General features: G+C 51.8%; 1 protein-coding gene across 14 annotated transcripts in view; it reads right to left on the bottom strand.

The window, feature by feature from the left end:
• LOC104871922 (CUGBP Elav-like family member 4) overlaps positions 1 to 16,965 on the bottom strand; it is a 67,397-nt gene that overhangs the window by 29,141 nt on the left and 21,291 nt on the right. The window lies entirely within an intron of this gene.

The raw sequence follows: 16,965 nt of genomic DNA, 5'->3' as shown, positions 1-16,965 counted from the left end.
GTGGGGCTGGGCCAGAGGGGTGAAGCTCAAAGCCAGAGTGGGGGCATCAGCCTGTGAGGTCATGGGGTACAGCCTGGAGGTTTTTTCCGAGCGAGAGAAGTCCGGGAGGGAGGTCATAAGACCTAGGGAGGGGATGAGTGCAGAGTGCCAGGGTAGGAGAGGGAGGGCGCAGGCAGAGGAGCCGGTGAAGTTGGCGCAGGTGAGCGGTGGGAGCCGGTGGCAGCGACCCCGCCTCCTCCTGCCTAGGAGGCTGGCAGCAAACAAGGAGCACAGGTCTTGATTTGGCCAGTCTCCTACGGCCCATAAGGGGTCATTCTGCTGCTCAGCATTCCTTTTCTCTCTTAGCACAGCTATCTTCTTCAGGGGTCCCAATCATTTGCAAAGTCTTCACTTAGGTTTTTCCCTCTGCCTGGCGAGCACTCCCGTCACAAAGCTAAATCCTCCTCCTCTTCTTCTAAAGCTCAGTTTAAATAGTGCCTTTTCCCCAAAGTGTCGTGCTTCTTCTTGCTTGTTCTCTGCCTCAGTCCTCCATTCCTATACCCCTGGCTTCAAAGGACAGTACCTTTGCCTGTGTGGTACTGCCATCCTCCACCCCCAGTCTGCTGTCCAGTAAAACAGAGCAGGACTGCTGCCGCAGCCTTGCCTGACACGTGGTAGACCCTCTGATTACGGGAGGAACTGATTGAATGAGTCATGTCCATGTCATTCCTAGGGCCATCCCTTTCTCTGTCACTTTTACCTCCGTCTGGACATGTAGTCCTTGGTTTGGCTCTCCGATGTGTTCACACTGCAAGATTCAGCTCTGAGCACTTTAGGGGAGTCTACTCTTGGAGGTGCCTCAGCAGCCCCTATACACGCATGACAACTGTCACGTGGTTTGTTGACCCACTCAGCTGTGTGCTCAGGGTAATGGGGGTCCCACGGGGCTGTGTGGATCTGCAGCAGCTTGTACTTGACTGCAAAAGATTCTCCGTCCCATGTGCCCTTCTTCCCTCAGTGTCATTTACCCCTCTGTGGGGACTGCTCTCACAAATGAAGAATGGCAGGAGGGTGCCAGAGACTTCTGAGGCTAGGTTGTGAAAGGGAGCAGCTCCCAGCTGCCTCTCTTTTGGGGGTTATATTTGCTCTGAGAAAGCCAACCACCATGGTGTGAAGATGCAGTGATCCCACATGAAGTCCACTGATGCCCCCATCAGTGATAGCTGATAGCCAACACTAGACACCAATCTTTGAGGTAATTTCAGCTCCCATCCGGTCAGTCTTCCACCTGAGGCCCGGACATTCTGGAGCAGAGACAGGCCTTCCATGCTGTCCTGTGAATTCCTGACCCTCAGAATCAGTGAGCATAATGAACGCTGTTTAACACGGCTTGGTCTGGAACTAAACTGATATGCAGCATAGTAACTGGAACCAGGCCCCAGTGGTGGCAGCACTCAGCAAGTACTCACTAGATGTTTGTGGACTGGTAGATAATTGATGCACAGACAAGGCTATGGAGGTGCAGATCACTCCCACCAGCCTGCAACTGGCCACTTGTTTGTGATATCCTCTGAACACAGGAGCACGCAAGGACCCTGATGGCCCTGTGTACTCAGGGTAGCCAGTACCTTCTCCCCCAGAGAGCCCTCATGGCCAGGAGAGCTGGGGGTGGGGGCTCTTCTGGGGTCTGGAGCAAACCGAAACAAGTCATCCAGGTCCCCCTCTACAGAGGGCTCTGACCACTTCCCTGTGGGCACCCCTCAGCCCTGATGCACTTAGCACTGGGCACATTCCCAGTGATGAGATAGTGCTGGGTGCCTGCTCCTCCAGTAACCCACAGGGCACAGTATCAATTCTTGCCACCAGTTCTGGGTCAGGGAACATCAGCCTGGCCCTCACCACAGCTGGGCTTCTGACAAAATTCTGGGCCTGGAGCCCCAGGCCCCACTGCCTACTCCAGCCAGGCCTGCTGTACCTGGCTCCAGGTCACAGGAGGACTTTGAGGCACACCCCACCCCATCTCTAGGGCTCAAGCCCTGGCTCACCAACTCCAAGCTGTGGAGTGGGAGCAGCAGGGACAAGGAACAAGAGGAGGGCAGAGAATGAATGGAAGGGGTAAAGTGAAGTGGGATGGGAGGAGGTGAAGTCAGGAGTGGAGTTGGGGAACGAGGATGGCGAGAGGCAGAGGAGAGAACATTCGGGATAAAGCGCAAGGAGGAGATGTACAGAGAGAAAGAGACAGAGAAAAGGCAAGGGACCTTTGGGCCTGGTGGTGTTGCAGCATCAGTTTCACTTGAAGTGAAAAGACGTCTCATTTCTTTAGTCGATGATTGAAACTTCTTTGAGACAAAGACCAGCCCCCCACCAACTCTGGTGCCTTTTAAAGGCTCCGATTAAAGGGGATCTCCGGAAAAACTGCGAGGAGAGGACTTGCCCCTTGCTACTCTCTGGGCCTCCTGCCTAAATATTCCATTTCGTCCCTTGGAAAGAAAAAGACAAGGAGAGAAGGCACCTCCTCCACAGAGCCTGATTTAAATGCCAGGACACAGCTCTTTGCTTTCCGTCTCCTGACGTCTGAATGTACTCCTTTATTATCATTATGGCAGCTTTCTGATTGCATTAAAATTCATCCACACGTGTCTTTCTATCCAGCCTCTTCCCTTTGCCAGTTTTTTTTTTCTCCTTTTTGCTAATTCCTTCCCCCATGCCCTGAAGTCTCTCTTTGCTGTGCCAGTTGTAGGCATATGAGTCTCCTCTGGAGAACTTTCTAAATGAGTAGGGGAGCAGGCTTCCCCTTTCCTGTCCATCCCAATTTCCCCAAGGAAACCACAGCCAGAAGTCTGCCTTCTTGGCAGGCTGCAAAAAACCAAATAAAGCTGACTCCACACTAACTTTCTCAGGTATTCTCCATTCATTCCATTCCACTCAAATGTTTTCTCCTAGGATCTTCAGATGTGTTCACTTTGCACTCTTTGTTTCCACTTGGGTTTGGTGAGAGTGGTCCTAAGGTCTGAGTTCTAGGGGCCCCTCCTGGACAGGCCCCATGGTTCATACCCGGCTTTCTAACTGCTCTGTACCTTAGCTTTCTTGGTCTACAAAATGGGGTCACTTAGGCCCTCCTCATATTGTGGTTGCTAGGTTCCAGAAGATACTTCAGGGGCAGTGCCTGGCAGGCAGTAAAAACAGGACAACTTGGGCTTCTGTATGCAGGAGGAAGAGGAAACACGGTGCTGTGCCACCTTTGCCTTGCTCTGGTCGGCGAGGAAGCCCAGCCCTGCTGTGAGGGGACAGAGGTCACAGAGCAGAGAGGTCATAAAATCCACTTCTCAGGGTGGGGAAGGCTCCTGAAATTATAAGCTGGGTCAGACTCCGGCTGTGGCCAACAACCCAAGATAGATTAAATGTCCCTGTCCGGCATACCTGCTGCCTACATCTGTTCTGGCCACTTTGCCCAGGCACTGTCCCAAGCTCCATTAGGTGATCAGAGGGCCCATTTAGCTGTTATCTTGGATCTGACGCCAACCTTGCAAGAGTCTCAGAGAGGTTCAATCTCTCCAGTGAGTACCCACCCTCCTCTAACTTCTGAGATAGGCTGAGCGGCTTCTGGCCATTGCCCAGCTGTCTCAGCCAAGGCCCCTGTGTAATGGGGAGGCTCTGGTGGTCTCCTCTTCGGAAGCCCTCTGCCATTACCTCCCATGGCCAGGATGTGGGAGTCTGCTGCTCCTCTGAAGAGGAGTTTGGGCAGGTGGTGCTGGGACTGGCAAGAGAGCTGAGGAGAGGAGGGCTTCGGGGCCATTGTAGGGAGAGGACAAACCACCCAGATCCCAAGGGGGCCAGGATGTGATGAGTAACTAGAGGCCGGCACTGGGAGTCTAGCAGCCTCCTCTCAACACGGGCCAGCTCAGATGCAGACATCCCTGTGCCTCCCACCCTTGGGACTTTACATGGACCCCTTCTGGGTAAAGGACAGAGCTAAGGGAGCATTTACTGTAGTCACTCAACAAGTGTTCACAGAGTACTTTCTTTCAGATTCTGCTCCAAGGACTGCTTTGACAGCAGGAAACAGGAGCTGCTCAGTGGAGCCAGCATCCGTATGAAGAGATGGCCCCCCTACAATAAGCAAGTCCCCCAAACAAGACAAAGGCCAGTGGGGCTGCCACAGAGTGACCCATAAGAACTGGTGTGTTGGGCCAGGGATGTAGCTCAGTGGCACAGTACCTGCCTGGAAAGCATGAGGTTCTGAGCTCGATCCTCAGTACCCCCGACCAAAAAAAGAACTGGTGTGCTGCCAAAGGGACAGCAAGGCCACAGGGTGGCACAGCTGGCAGGATCCCAGGTACACCAAGGGTCCCACAGTTTTTTGGCTCAACTGCCTCTGACCTCTGGGACTTTTTAGTCTCATGCCCCTTGCTGCTGTAATCTGCTCTGCTAAAATGGGAGTGCTCATGTTGATGGGCTTGGGAGAGCACCTGCAGCTCTGGAAGCAGGCATGTGACTCTCCAGAAGGACTGGACAACAGAAGGTGGGTGCCGGTCCCAGCCCAGCCTACACCTAGAACTGGGCTCTGTGTCCACATGTCCTCCCCCAGAGGGTGTGGGCACAAGTTCCCAGTTCTGTCTCAGGGGAAGGTGTTTACAGCCACCACAAAGAGGGGCAGGGCCAGAGTACCTGTCACCCCTTGCATCTCCCCTCTGGTTTCCCCCAGCAAGCATTTATTGAGCACTTACTGTGTGCCTAGGAGAACTTGGCCAAAGGGGAGATCTGAGATGAGAATTAGGGGCCCTTTGGGGCTTTTTTCAATGGGTTAGGAGGTTGCACATGGTCCCAAGATTCCTGCAGAGTCCAAAATTTTGGGATCATGGGCCTTGGAGTCTCTGCATAGATTCCTAGGTGCAAGAGAACAGATAGGACTGTTTGGTGATCATGTCTAGTAACTCTGGGCAATGGGCCAGAAGGGACTGATTGGGGAAGGGGCATGAGGCTAACTCTGAAGGCTTCCTGGAGGAGGAGGCATAATGTGCAGAGCTCAGATGCCAGACCCACAGCAGAATTTGAACAAAGGCTGAGAGGTGGAGGGTCTTTTTTGGCTGCTCTTGTTACCTGTTTCCAAGCCCCTTCATGTACCAGGGCATGCAAGAAGGGGACCCTGGAGCAGTGTGATTGCTTTCCCTCCCACCAACATATATATCTCCCATTTCTCTGGCCTTAGAAATCCTTTTTATTCTCCCAGAACCTCAATCTGACTCTGTGCTTTGGTTTCCTGACCTATAAAATACATTCGGTGACACCTCCTAGGAAGCCATAGGTCTTGTGAAAAGACAGCTGGGTGCCAGAATCTCTGCCTCTCTGAGAGAGAGAGAGAAAGATTCCTGCACTTATTTGTCTCAGGATGGCAGGGTAGAATGGGGAGGGCTGGAAGGATTTGTACTTTAAAAGGAGAGCTTAGAGAACAGAAGCATCCTGCACCCCAGGATTAGGACCCCCCACCCCCAGGAGGTGGCCTTGGCTACCACCTCCCAAGCAGCCTCACAGGGAGCATTTTGTTAGCTAGCCTTGCAGGGTGAGTGGCCCCTGAGGGGAGATGAGGAGGGTGACAGCAGTGCCACTTGACTTGCCAAATGCCAGCCTCCTATACTGCTAATGTTCAAATTCTGGTTTAATTTTCAAAATTTGATTCCCTCATTACCATTGGCACTAAACAATATTTTCTACTTAAGGATAGACTGCTGCTTGGGCACTGTGGACGAGTGTTCAGATGGTTAATGCCTTTTATTACTGCAACAGACTTTTACTATTCTCTTCGCTCCGGCTGTTGAGGGAGGGTTGCGGGTGGGGACGGAGCTGAAGAGAACCCTGAGGCCAGAGGCCCCATGGGAATCCATGGCTTTGAGATCTGTGGATGGTGAATGGACAAAGGGGCTGCTGGGAGATGTGGCGACACAAAGGCAGCAGTTCTGGAATGGCGTGAAACGGCTAGATATTCGTGATGATTTTGTGGATCTTCTTGAGGCTTTTCTCCCGCACCTGGAGTCTTTCGTTCTGGAGTAGGCAGAACCAGCAAGTGCTCAGAGATGTGGCCACCCCGAGACCCTGCCCCTCAGCTGCTTAGCAGAGCCTGGACTCCTGCAGACTACTAAGGGCACTTAAGGGTTTCCTAGGGTGTGTGTTGGCTACCAGGCACCTCGTAGATCCCAGAACCGGCTGATTGGTGCCTGAGGGCCACAGACATGAGGCTACACCTTTTCTTTAATTTCACCTATGGAGCAGGGAGGCCTTTTCCTAGGAGGAGGGTGGGGTGAAATGGAAGGAGAAACTAGGCAGATCCAGACAGGAAATGGGCTGTTTCACACATCCTGGTTCTACCACTTTTTGGCTGTGCAATCTTAGATGCGGCATTTCTCCTCCCTGGGCAGGAGGAGGATGTGAGAGGTGAGCTAATCTACATCACCAGATATGTAGAGAGGACTTGTGGGAAACACAGAACCGAACAGTCATGCCGGCCCAAGCCAGCCTCCCTTTGCCACTACTCAGCCCACCTGGCAGCATTTCAGAGACTACTGAGATGCTGCCCAACCTCCTCCAGGAACCTACCTGGATGGAGCCAGAAAAAGAGACCTTTCCCCCAGAGTTACTCTGAGTTTTCCTGTAAGCCCCTTCCATGAATTCTCTCTCTGCGAATCGGTCAAGCACCCACAGCTCCCAAGAGACACGTAGAGACCAAACTCCTTCACCTGAATCCACATCGGTGAAAATTCCAAGGTTGTCCTGATCAGTCCACTCCCAAATCCAGAGGCAACCCACTTGCCAGCCCTATTAGAGCCACTTCACTGCCTCAGACCTTCCTGGCAGGAGGCAGGGACAGGGTAGGGCTCCACACTTTCTTCCCAGGAGCCTGAGAACCAGCTGCCCACTGTTAGGTTGATACAGCTGGTTTCCAGGATTAATACCCATGCTAAGGGCACAGTGCTGGGTTTGGATCACCCCACAGCTGTGTGATTAGGTTGGCTGCCCTGCTAGGAACCAGTCCCTGCACCAGGGACATAGGGGCACTGCTCAGACCTCAGGAGGGCTCCCGACTTCACCTGCCACGCTGTACCAGAGCCGAGCCTGAGCCCAAGCCAGCAGCTGGGCTGAAGCTGCCTCCTGGGGATGAAAGCTTCCCGCCTGGGAAGAGGCTGGAAGAGACATCAAACCAGATCAAAGGCTACTGGGATAGGGACGCGGGGTGGGGGCACAATGGAATGCAAACGAAGACCCTCGCATTGCCTCCGGCCCCCCTGGGTGAGGCAGTGCCAGGCCTGGATCTGCTCTGCTCCCTAGAGACTGGGGCTGTCTGATGTGGGGGTGGGGAGGCAGGAGCTGGAAGATCGCTTCCAGTCCCTCACTTCTATTCCTTTTGACAGCTCTGCCTTCCCAGTGCCTAGGGTCTGCATCCCCCACCCGCTCCCCGTGGAGCCACCCAGTCAGGACCATGGCTTTCTCACGGTCTCCTTCACAGACACCCACTAGACCCCTGCCGTTTGCTCTCCCCAGAGCAGCCAGAGGTCTGGTAAAGTCTGAGACAGAGCCTGCCTCTCCCCTGCTAAAACTCACAGTGGCTCCCATCTCCCTCTGCGAACAAGTCCAAGCCTCCACACAGCCTGTAAAAGGCTGCACAGGCACGCGTGCTCCACTGCCCCCTAGCACTTCTCCTTCATAAATGCGATGCCCACGTCCATTCCATGCATTGCTAAATGCCCAGTGCCTACAGGGCCTGGCACATAGTAGTTGTTCAATAAATATTTGTTGATGTGAATAAGTGTACTGGAGACCAGGCTCTGACCTCTGGGAATCCTAAGGAAGTGAGAAATGAGTGTGCCCTGGAGGTGAGTGGGCACCAGTCATAGGGCAAGCGCAGAGTCTGGGGTGATGAGCACTGTGAGCCCCGGTGGGGCTTGGGGGTAAAGAGGGATCTACAAGGCTTGAGCTGGATCCTGAAGTACTCACATTCAGGCTTTGCTAGGTGGGAAAAGCAGGGGCAAGCCTCCTGGCCAGAGTGCAAAGCAGAAAATGTGAAAGGATGTGCAGAGCGAGAGAGCAGCAATGACACGAATGCACGCGCACGTGTGCACGTGCGCGCGCGCACACACACACACACACACACACATCCCTCTTCCACCCACTGGGATTTAAGCACCTTCCTCAAGGCCTAAGGCATGGACCTCCCCTTCCAACCATTGGAAGCTTGGCCTGGGCCGCAGAGCCTGGGTCCATTCTTGTCTGCCCTATCCTCCCTGTCCTCCACTTCCTCTTGGGCTCAGTCTATCTCCCTAATCCACAGCACCTGACTGTTCTGTGACTCACTGGACTCTGCCCCCACCCCATCTCAATGTCACCCAGTCCCTGTATTACAGCAACGTGCCGGATCCACCTCCAACATCACAGAGCCTCTACACCCGAGGCCAGCCCTGCTAGACCTATCAGGACCAGCTCCCTCCCTGGGACCTCAGCAGTAGCCTCCCAAGGTTGTAGCTCTGACTCAGTCGCTCCAGGAGGCAGTTAAAAGCAGCAATAAGAATCAGAATGGTCCTCACTTATCCACCAGTTACTGGAAACCAGACACTGAGGCAAACCCTCTGAAAAAATACTGGGTATTTTATTATTTCTTCCACACACGTGGAGAAACTCAGACAAAGAGAAGTTTAGTATCTTCCCAAGAATTCACACTCTATCTGTGGCAAAGCCAAAGCTTACACTCAGGTAGTCTAAATGAAGCTGAGCTCCCAGGTCCCCCTTCTTCCTGAGGCAAAATGGTAGCACCTGAAGTTATCACTTTCTGCCCTCTCCACTCTTCCATTTCTGCACAGAAAAACGGCAAAAGGCCCAATAACCATATTGCTTTGTAGAGCCAGAGCTTTGGCTCAGAGCCTGGGATGCGGGGATAAGTGGGGCACCCATCGCCTGCTGCCCCGGTCCAGGAAGTAGGCTCGTGGCCATTCCTGATTCCCCAAATGCCCCAGTCAGCCTTATAGTCTGTCCACAATCTTGCCCATCTCTCTGCCCAAAACCTAATTGTCTTAATGTGTTCTGGACCCCAAAGGCCTTCTCTGTTCTCTGGTCTGGGCAGAAGTCTGACATCCAGCACAGTTCCCCCAAATTCCATCCCTCTGTTACACCCTAAAGCACCTCCTGGGCCCTGGGCCCTGGGCCCTGCTCAGGACAGACATGTGGCTGCTTGCCCTCAGCATGTTTGGGAAGGCAGAACTAGAACTTGGAGTCTGTTTACCACCATCTGAGAGGTGAGGATGAAAGGTTCCTTTAGCTCTTCTCTGGTGTTCTGAGAAGCGATGCATTGGCATGAAATTCTGAGTTGGTAGGAGCTCAGCCCTGGGCTTTGATGCAGGTGAGGCCATACCTACACTCTGCTTCCTTTGTCTTTGTCCCTCAGACCCTCTCTGTGTGAGCCTGAGTCAGGCCTCCATGTGGCAGCCTGGGATACTGTGGTGGCTCTATGTAGAAGTCACCTTTTGCTGGGGCGGTGGTGCGCAGCCGTCTCTCCAGGTAACTGATTATACATTTGATCTGCTACATTATCCTTAGCAGGCACACGCACACGACAGACGGCCTGGAGTTCTGTGGGGACTTCTCAGCAGCCGAACCCTGTTGTCTAATGGGGTTTCCGCTGGTGTCTGGCACACTCTCTGGCATTTCACCCATCACGGGATAATTTATAGTATAATGGGGCCTTTTTTTTCGCTTTATATCATGTGGGAGCATAAATTATGGCCAGTTTGTCCTCAGCTCTCAAGGAGACAGACAAAGCAGGGCTTCATTCCAGCGAGGAGAGGAGTTGCTGCAGGGGCTGGGAGGGGCAGGGTGGTCCACAGAGGAGGAGGGAGCTGGAGGAGGAGAGACCAAAGGCCAGCATCAAAAACTCCTCCCTGATGGGGCAAAGAGTTGACTCCAGGTGGTCACAACGGCTGGGGAAGAAATAAAAGACCCACTTGGAGCCATTTGTCTCTATTACTGTGCAGAAGGGGCTGGTTAGCTGAGCAGCCCTGCTGCACGGTATCAAAGCGGTGAAGCAGTTGTTGCTGTCCGCAGTTGATGCAGCCACCAGCCAGCCTCTGCTCGGGCTGCAGGCTGACCCACAGTGAGTGTCAGGTCCTCCCAGCCGTGGCTCAGTTCCTCACTGTCTCACAGAGAGAGTGGGCACACGTGGTCTCCGAGTGTCTCTGTCAGGGATGCAGCACAGCATGCTGGGAAGCAGGGCAAACCACCTGCTCCTCTGACTTACTGCCCATTTTTAACATTGAGGGCAAGACTTTGCATCCCGTGGGCAATGGAGGGGCGGGCGAACAGCCTGTTGTCTAGCTTCCTGGGAAGGCGCACATGTCTCAGTGTCTACACTACTTGCCTAACCTGGGAGAAGAAACATGAATCAATGGCCTGGAAGCTGTGGCTCTGAAACCCACTCTACTCCCCTGGACACTGCGCTGAGAACCTCTGGAGATCCTGGGAGGGGGTGTTGTCTTCTGAGGCTGCCTGGCCTCACCTCCTCCAGTATGACCTGCAATAAGTGTGTATGTGTGTAAGTGTGTGAGGGGGCTTCCTGAACACTCTGGCAGAAGCCCAGTTGGTCTCCATGCAAAACCAAGGGTGCAGGCCAGAGGAAGGTTGTCTTAAATGCCTCTCTAGATCTGCTCAGCCCCGGAGTCCTGTTCCCTCTCTGTCAGGACAGACCCGAGGAGATTGGTAGCAGATGTCTACCATTTGTAAGGTGGAGTTCTCAACTCCGGCTGCTTTGAAGGTCAGCAGGGACCTTCAAAATATGGATGCCCAGGGATGACCTCTGAGATGTGGCTTTGATCAATTTGTCTGGAGTTCAGGCATCAGTATTTTTGGTTTTGGGTTTTGAGAGCTACTCAGGTGATGCTAACAGGCCCCCAGGGCTGCAGAGGGCTGTGATCGGTCTTCTCCAGGCTGCCATCTCTCCTTGGGCACTGCACTTCTGGCCCTCCACCTGCTGGCAAGTATACAGCCCTGCAGTCTGCAGGATTCTAGGTTCTGTTTACGCCTAGTGGGATGGCAGCACCCACCTTCTATGCCCTGACACCCGAGCCGGGCATTCCTTCCATCACTCCCAGGAGTCATCCTGAAAGACTGTCCTAATTTGGGGGGGTAGAGTGATGGGGAATTCTAGGTCAGCAGCTCCCCAGTGTCTTGCAAGCCTCTAGTCTTCTCTCCACCCAACAGGCCAACCCTGCTTTGGAAAGAAATTCTCAGGCTCCTCTCTCATCAGCCCTCTGTTTTTCTTCCTCTCCTACTTTGATCCAGCCAACCTACCCTTCCGGAAGACACCCCCACCCCGCAAACTCAGAGGCCCCCATGCTTAAGTACACAGTGTATTAACTCATGACTGATAATGGACTCCAGTAGCCTCCGAGATGGATGGACGGTAGACATGATTAATAAAGGCGAGATATCCAGATTAAATGTTAGATGATAGATACACAGATGAGAGAAAAATGATTGCAGAAAGCAGATAGATTTATGATGGATGGCACATAAATAGTGATAGGTAAACGTGGATGGATGGCTAGCCAAGATGTTTCTGAGGACTTCAGATAATGAAGTCTAAAGGCAAAAGAAAACTAGTCATGGCCACTCACACCTGTTGGGATGTTGACAGAAGAAGGAGACTTTATTTGCTCAATACCTACTGCAGACACACTTCTCTTTCAGCTCTGGCCCTGAATTTTCCCATTTTCTGGTGGGTCTGTCATTACCACAGGTTATAACTGAGCTGGCTTGCTGTGGACATCTGAAGATTCTCTTTATTCTCCTGAGCCTACCACCAGGCCAGGACCACCCCCTGAGCCCCAACTGTCTGGTGCGGACCTCCCTGCCTGTGGGGGAACAGCTCCAGTCTAAGTGGTTGCTCCTCCCAAGGCCATGGCCTCCAGCCCCACAGAGCAGGTTGCGTTTGGAGTGTGGTGTGCCTGACTCAGCCGCTGCAATTGGACGGCAGGTGTTGGCCCATATGGTGCGCACAGAGACCCATCCATTCATTGGCTCAGTCAAGGGCTGTGTCCTCAGAGAGGACAAGGATAGCTCATTTGTCCTGGGCCCTCACCACAGACCAAGCACTACTCAAAACATTTTATACATGGTACCACTGTCATCCCTTTTTAAAGATGAGGAAACTGAGTCACAGAGAGGTATGGCAATTTACTAGAAGTCCCTAAGCTGATCAATAGCCAAGCCAGAATTTTAACCCTGATGGTCTGGCAGCTGAGTTGTCATCCACCAGGTAGAAGGCAGCCCTGGTTCCTTGCTCACCAGACTAGGTGGCCATGAGGCTTTTGCTCAGGAGAGCAGAGGGCTCTAGGGACAGTGTGATTTACATTATATCTAATGATAAATAAGAGTGTGAGGGGAGTGTCAGCTTCCTCCAGGGAACAAAACGTTTAGAAGGGTGGCAGCATCCTATCTGCTAGTGTGTGGCTGCCATTGCTAAGAACAGAAGACCCTGCTCTTGTCATTTAAGGGGTCTCCTGAAGCCTTTTGGTTGTCAATATTTGACCAGCATGAAGTTCAGTTTACAGAGTGACAGAAAGAGGATCTTTTGCATCTTGGAAACCTGCATGACAGCTATGGGCTATCCTGGATACCTCCTACCATTCACCAGCCGGCCATATAGTCAGTCAACAAACTATGTACAAGGTGCTGTTAGGAGAATAAAAATAAAGACTCGGCCCTTATGTATAAGGACTTCTAAATTCGGGCCAAATGACCCAGCCATGGAGGACACAGCATGATGGGGATGCTAGGTGAGAGGAGATGGGAGGCCAACAGAAGGGGTGGTACACACTGCGCATGGAGAGTTTGCTAGGATGTAGCATCATCCCAGCTGAGGCCACGGCCCTGAGCACAGCTTTCCTGCCTCTCATCTCTGTATGTACCTCAAGCACTTGTTTGCAAGCATCTGCAGCACTAAGTTTGAGGGACTTGTGGTGACTAGCACGACGGGGCCACTCTGCCTGCAGCAGGTGTTCTGGAAACGAATGAAGTGATGAAGACCCTGGCTTGCTGGCTGCTGCCCCCAGCTGGTCCTCCTGCTCTGCTGCAGCCAGGCTTTTCCATCGGGAATGCTGTGGCTGCCCTTTTGCTTATCCTGACAGTCAGCCTGGGGTCAGCTGGGCATTCCCAACATTCCACCCACTTCTCACTACTGTGCTTCACTAAAGCATGATCGCATACCCATTTCACAGATCAGCTGACTAAGGCTCAGAGAGGCTAAGGAACAGGCAGGCGCTCGTACTGGCAGTAAGTACGATGAGTGGGATTAGGGTTGGGCCTCTGTCAGCTGTGCCATGCCTTCTCTGTCCCAGGGTATAGAGCATTACTCACACACACCTGGAATTCCATCTTTGGGGTTCCACACCTCTGCACTCGGCACTGCCCTCTGCAGGGAAGCCTTCAAAATGTAGTAGCTCTTGTCACCTTAACAGGACTGATTTTGTCAGAAAACATCCTTTTGATTAAAAGGACCCAGCAGCTTTCAGACCTATAGTACCTGAGCAAGGAGAAGAAGTGGAAAAGGGGCAGGGTACGAAGGATTAGGGCCAGGAGAGGCCAGGAGGTAGGGAGGTGGAGCCAGCTGCCTGGGAGATAGTGCACAGCTGGGGAGGCCAAAGAGGGCAGAATGTCGGGACTGGAAGGGCTGCAGTAATCACAGGATGCCCAGTGGGCAGGGATATTCATATGGGCAGGAGGCAAGGAGCTACCCAATCCCATGATGGGCTTAGAGTGAGAAAGAGGAGGTTGAAGAGGCTAATGGAAAAAGGACAGGAGAAGAGAAGTCTGAGTTATCCCTTGGGGGCCAGAGAGTTCCTTGCCTGTCCTGGTCCTCCTCCTCTCACCCAAGCAAACAGCTCCATGGCCCAGGGCAGTGGTGTCAACCTGACTGGTCTCAGGCACCTCCAGCTTTGTCAGCTGACTGCATCAGAAATGCTTCATAAGCAGGCATATGTGACTATTTTTCAAATGCATATAGATGTTGTTGTGATTTGAAAAGTACAAATCCATTTGAAAGCACTACCGAATTCAAGGTAGCTTTTTGTCATTTTGCATTCTCTCAAACAATGGGTACTCAAAGTATAACATCTGTCAAGGGGGGTGCTGATGCATTTTTGATGTTAAATATGGCTCCTTAACCTTGAGAAGTCTGGCGATGCTGATCCAAGGAGGGCAGCAGGAGTTGGGGAGAAGCAAGCACTGCAGCCCAGTGAATCCCAGGCTGGGTTCAGCTCACCACAAGAGTGCAGCTTTCCCATCCAGAGGCAGGGCTATGGGGGCAGAGACCACCCTAGATACACAGTTAATGAATTAGCCCCTAGCCCTGGTCTCCATTCACTGCGACCTAGGTCGTTTCTGTCATTCCCTGAACTTGAACTAACCCTTTGATGTGGCCAAAATGATCACTCAGACAAGTGACTGCATCCCACAACCTTGTTTGGTTAACAACTGTGAGTCAGCATCTCTGCTGGTGCAAGAATGGGAGCTTCGTGTCTTTTCACGACAAAGAGCAGCACCCTGATCTGTGTCTGCCACAGACTGCAAGCTCCATAAGCACCGGTGGAACGAAGAGTGACAGTAACACAGACAGAAGAGTAGCATAGTCTGAGCGAGCTCTAGGTTGGGAAGGGAGCCAGGACCTACACCTGCAGCCCTCTCTGCCCCATACCCTGGTGTGATCAGGATCCATCTTCAATGAAAAAGAAATAGTGGGTTGAGTTTAGCAGCTAGGGACTTGGATGTGGTTTCCCACAGACTGTGACCGCCTCTGGGATTGGGTCAGGGGGCTCAGACTGGTCTCACTACTTGCCTTGGCTGGAAACCAGTGTCAGATGTAGCCATAAGCTTGCCTGATGGCCTGCTTGGTGAGACCATGGGTATTTAAGATCCCTTTGACTGGAAGCTGCTCATAGGGTGGTTACCTCTTCTCACAAAGCTCTTCTACCCCTTCACACTGGAGATATCCTAGTTTCCCGGGTCCACAGGTGTTCTCTAGAGCACCTATTATGTCCAGCCCTATTCAGACAGCACCCACCATCAGATCCAGCATTCTTCTTATCCCTCCTCCAGGCCCTTGTCCAAGCACAGCAAGTTTTTATGTTCCCTCCTGTGGTCTGAGTGCTCATGTCCTCTCAAAACTCACACACTGAAGTCCTACCCCCAAGGTGATGGCATTAGGGACCTTGGGCAGGCCAGTAGGTCATGAGGACAGAACCCTAGGAATAGGATTAGTGCCCTTATAAAAGAGGCCTGAGGGAGCTTGTCTCTCCTTTTTCCATCACATAAGGTTATCAGACACCAAATCTGCTGGCCTGCTGATCTTGGGCTTCCCAGACTCCATTGTGAGAGCTAAATTTCTATTGATTAAAAACTGTGCAATTTGTGGTATTTTGTTATCATAGCTGGAAGAGAGTAAGACACTTCTACAGAACCTTTTTGGTTCTATGATAGACAGATACTAAGTGAATGAGAATTTCCACCCAGGACAGGTGCATTTTAACAAGAGTGTACAAAGCTTTCATCAAAAGAGATGAGTCATGCCCAAGGTGATGGCACTGATGGGGGAAAGATGTGAAATGACTTGAAAGAGACTTTCCTGAGGCCCCCAAACCACCCCAAGGAAGTGTCCACCCATTCTGCCTTGGGCTGGGCTGTGTGTGAAGAGCTCTGGCTTCCCAAGAGAACACCTTCCTGCCTGGCTTTCCTCCCTGCCACCAGAAGTGACCCACACAGGCTAAGTACTTAGCACAGTCCTTGGAATGGAGGAAAGTTGCTGAGGTTGTTAGTGGTGCCTAATGATATTTGCATAGATTAACAGAATTTAATGCAATCACGAATGCCACAATCCTAAGAAAATAAGGAAGAAATCCATTACAAAGTCATAAAGTAACTAAGTCAATACAGTAATAACTTGATCTTGTGTTAGCAATAATTTCATCGCCTGCTGCAAGGTGATTTTATAATGTACACTGTTTCTGGACACTTTATAAATTTCACCTTTATCTGAGATAATTAATTAAGAAAATAAAAAATGCTGCTGGTATTTTATATAGTAAATTAGTCATTAGTCTAAACTGGCAGGCTGTAATAAAACTTATTAAGATGGATGTGCTGGGATTTCTAACTTCTCTTCAAGGGGTGTGCAACTCTCACTGGCAAAGTTCAGGCGCTGCATGGTGGCAGTGGCTCAGGGGGACAGTCAGGACCAGCGAAGCCCCACAAAGTGTGATTGAGGTGAGGGACAGGCTAGACATCCAGCCACAAGTTTGCTGGGCTTGTGGGAACCCCTGGGTGTCTGACATGATCTGCCCCAGGTTCCTTCAGGCGCCATAAGTCTCTGAGGGTAACAGTACCTCACCTAGGCGGCCTAAAGTAACAGAACTCTATTCTCTTAAGGTTCTGGAGGCTGGAAGTCAGAAACCCAGGAGTCTGCAGGGCTGTGTCCTCTCTCAGGCTCCAGCGAAGGATCTTTCTGGGCCTCTCCCTTACTTCTGGTGTTTGTCAGCAGTTCTTAGCTTTCATTAGCTTGTGATGGGCATCATCTCAGTCTGTTTACATTCTCATGGAATATTTTCCTGTACATTTGGTGTCTATCTCCAAATTTCCTTCCTCTTCTAAGGAAACTTATCATATTGGATTTAGGGCTCATCCGAATCCTGTATGACCTCATTTTAACTTGATTGCATCTTAACCTAGTTTCAAATAAGGTCATTTCATAGGTTGTAAGTGGACATGAATTCTGGGGGACACCATTCAACCTACTGTCGGCATTAAGGGCTACATGATCCTTGCCTTTACTTCCCCAAAGAGGAAGGAATAGATGAAGTCACATGGAAGTACTGGTCACCGCCAGATGGGCTTGTGGACCTTGGCAAGGGTCAGCACCATTTCAGATCTCTGAGCATTTCCCTGAAGAAAGAGTTCTAG

Source organism: Fukomys damarensis, unplaced genomic scaffold (assembly GCF_012274545.1).
Source record: "Fukomys damarensis isolate Sample0158 unplaced genomic scaffold, DMR_v1.0_HiC HiC_scaffold_30, whole genome shotgun sequence".
In the NCBI taxonomy this organism is placed as follows: Eukaryota; Metazoa; Chordata; class Mammalia; order Rodentia; family Bathyergidae; genus Fukomys; species Fukomys damarensis.
Note: the sequence above shows the minus strand (reverse complement) of the source record. Positions and strands in the feature narration are given on the sequence as shown.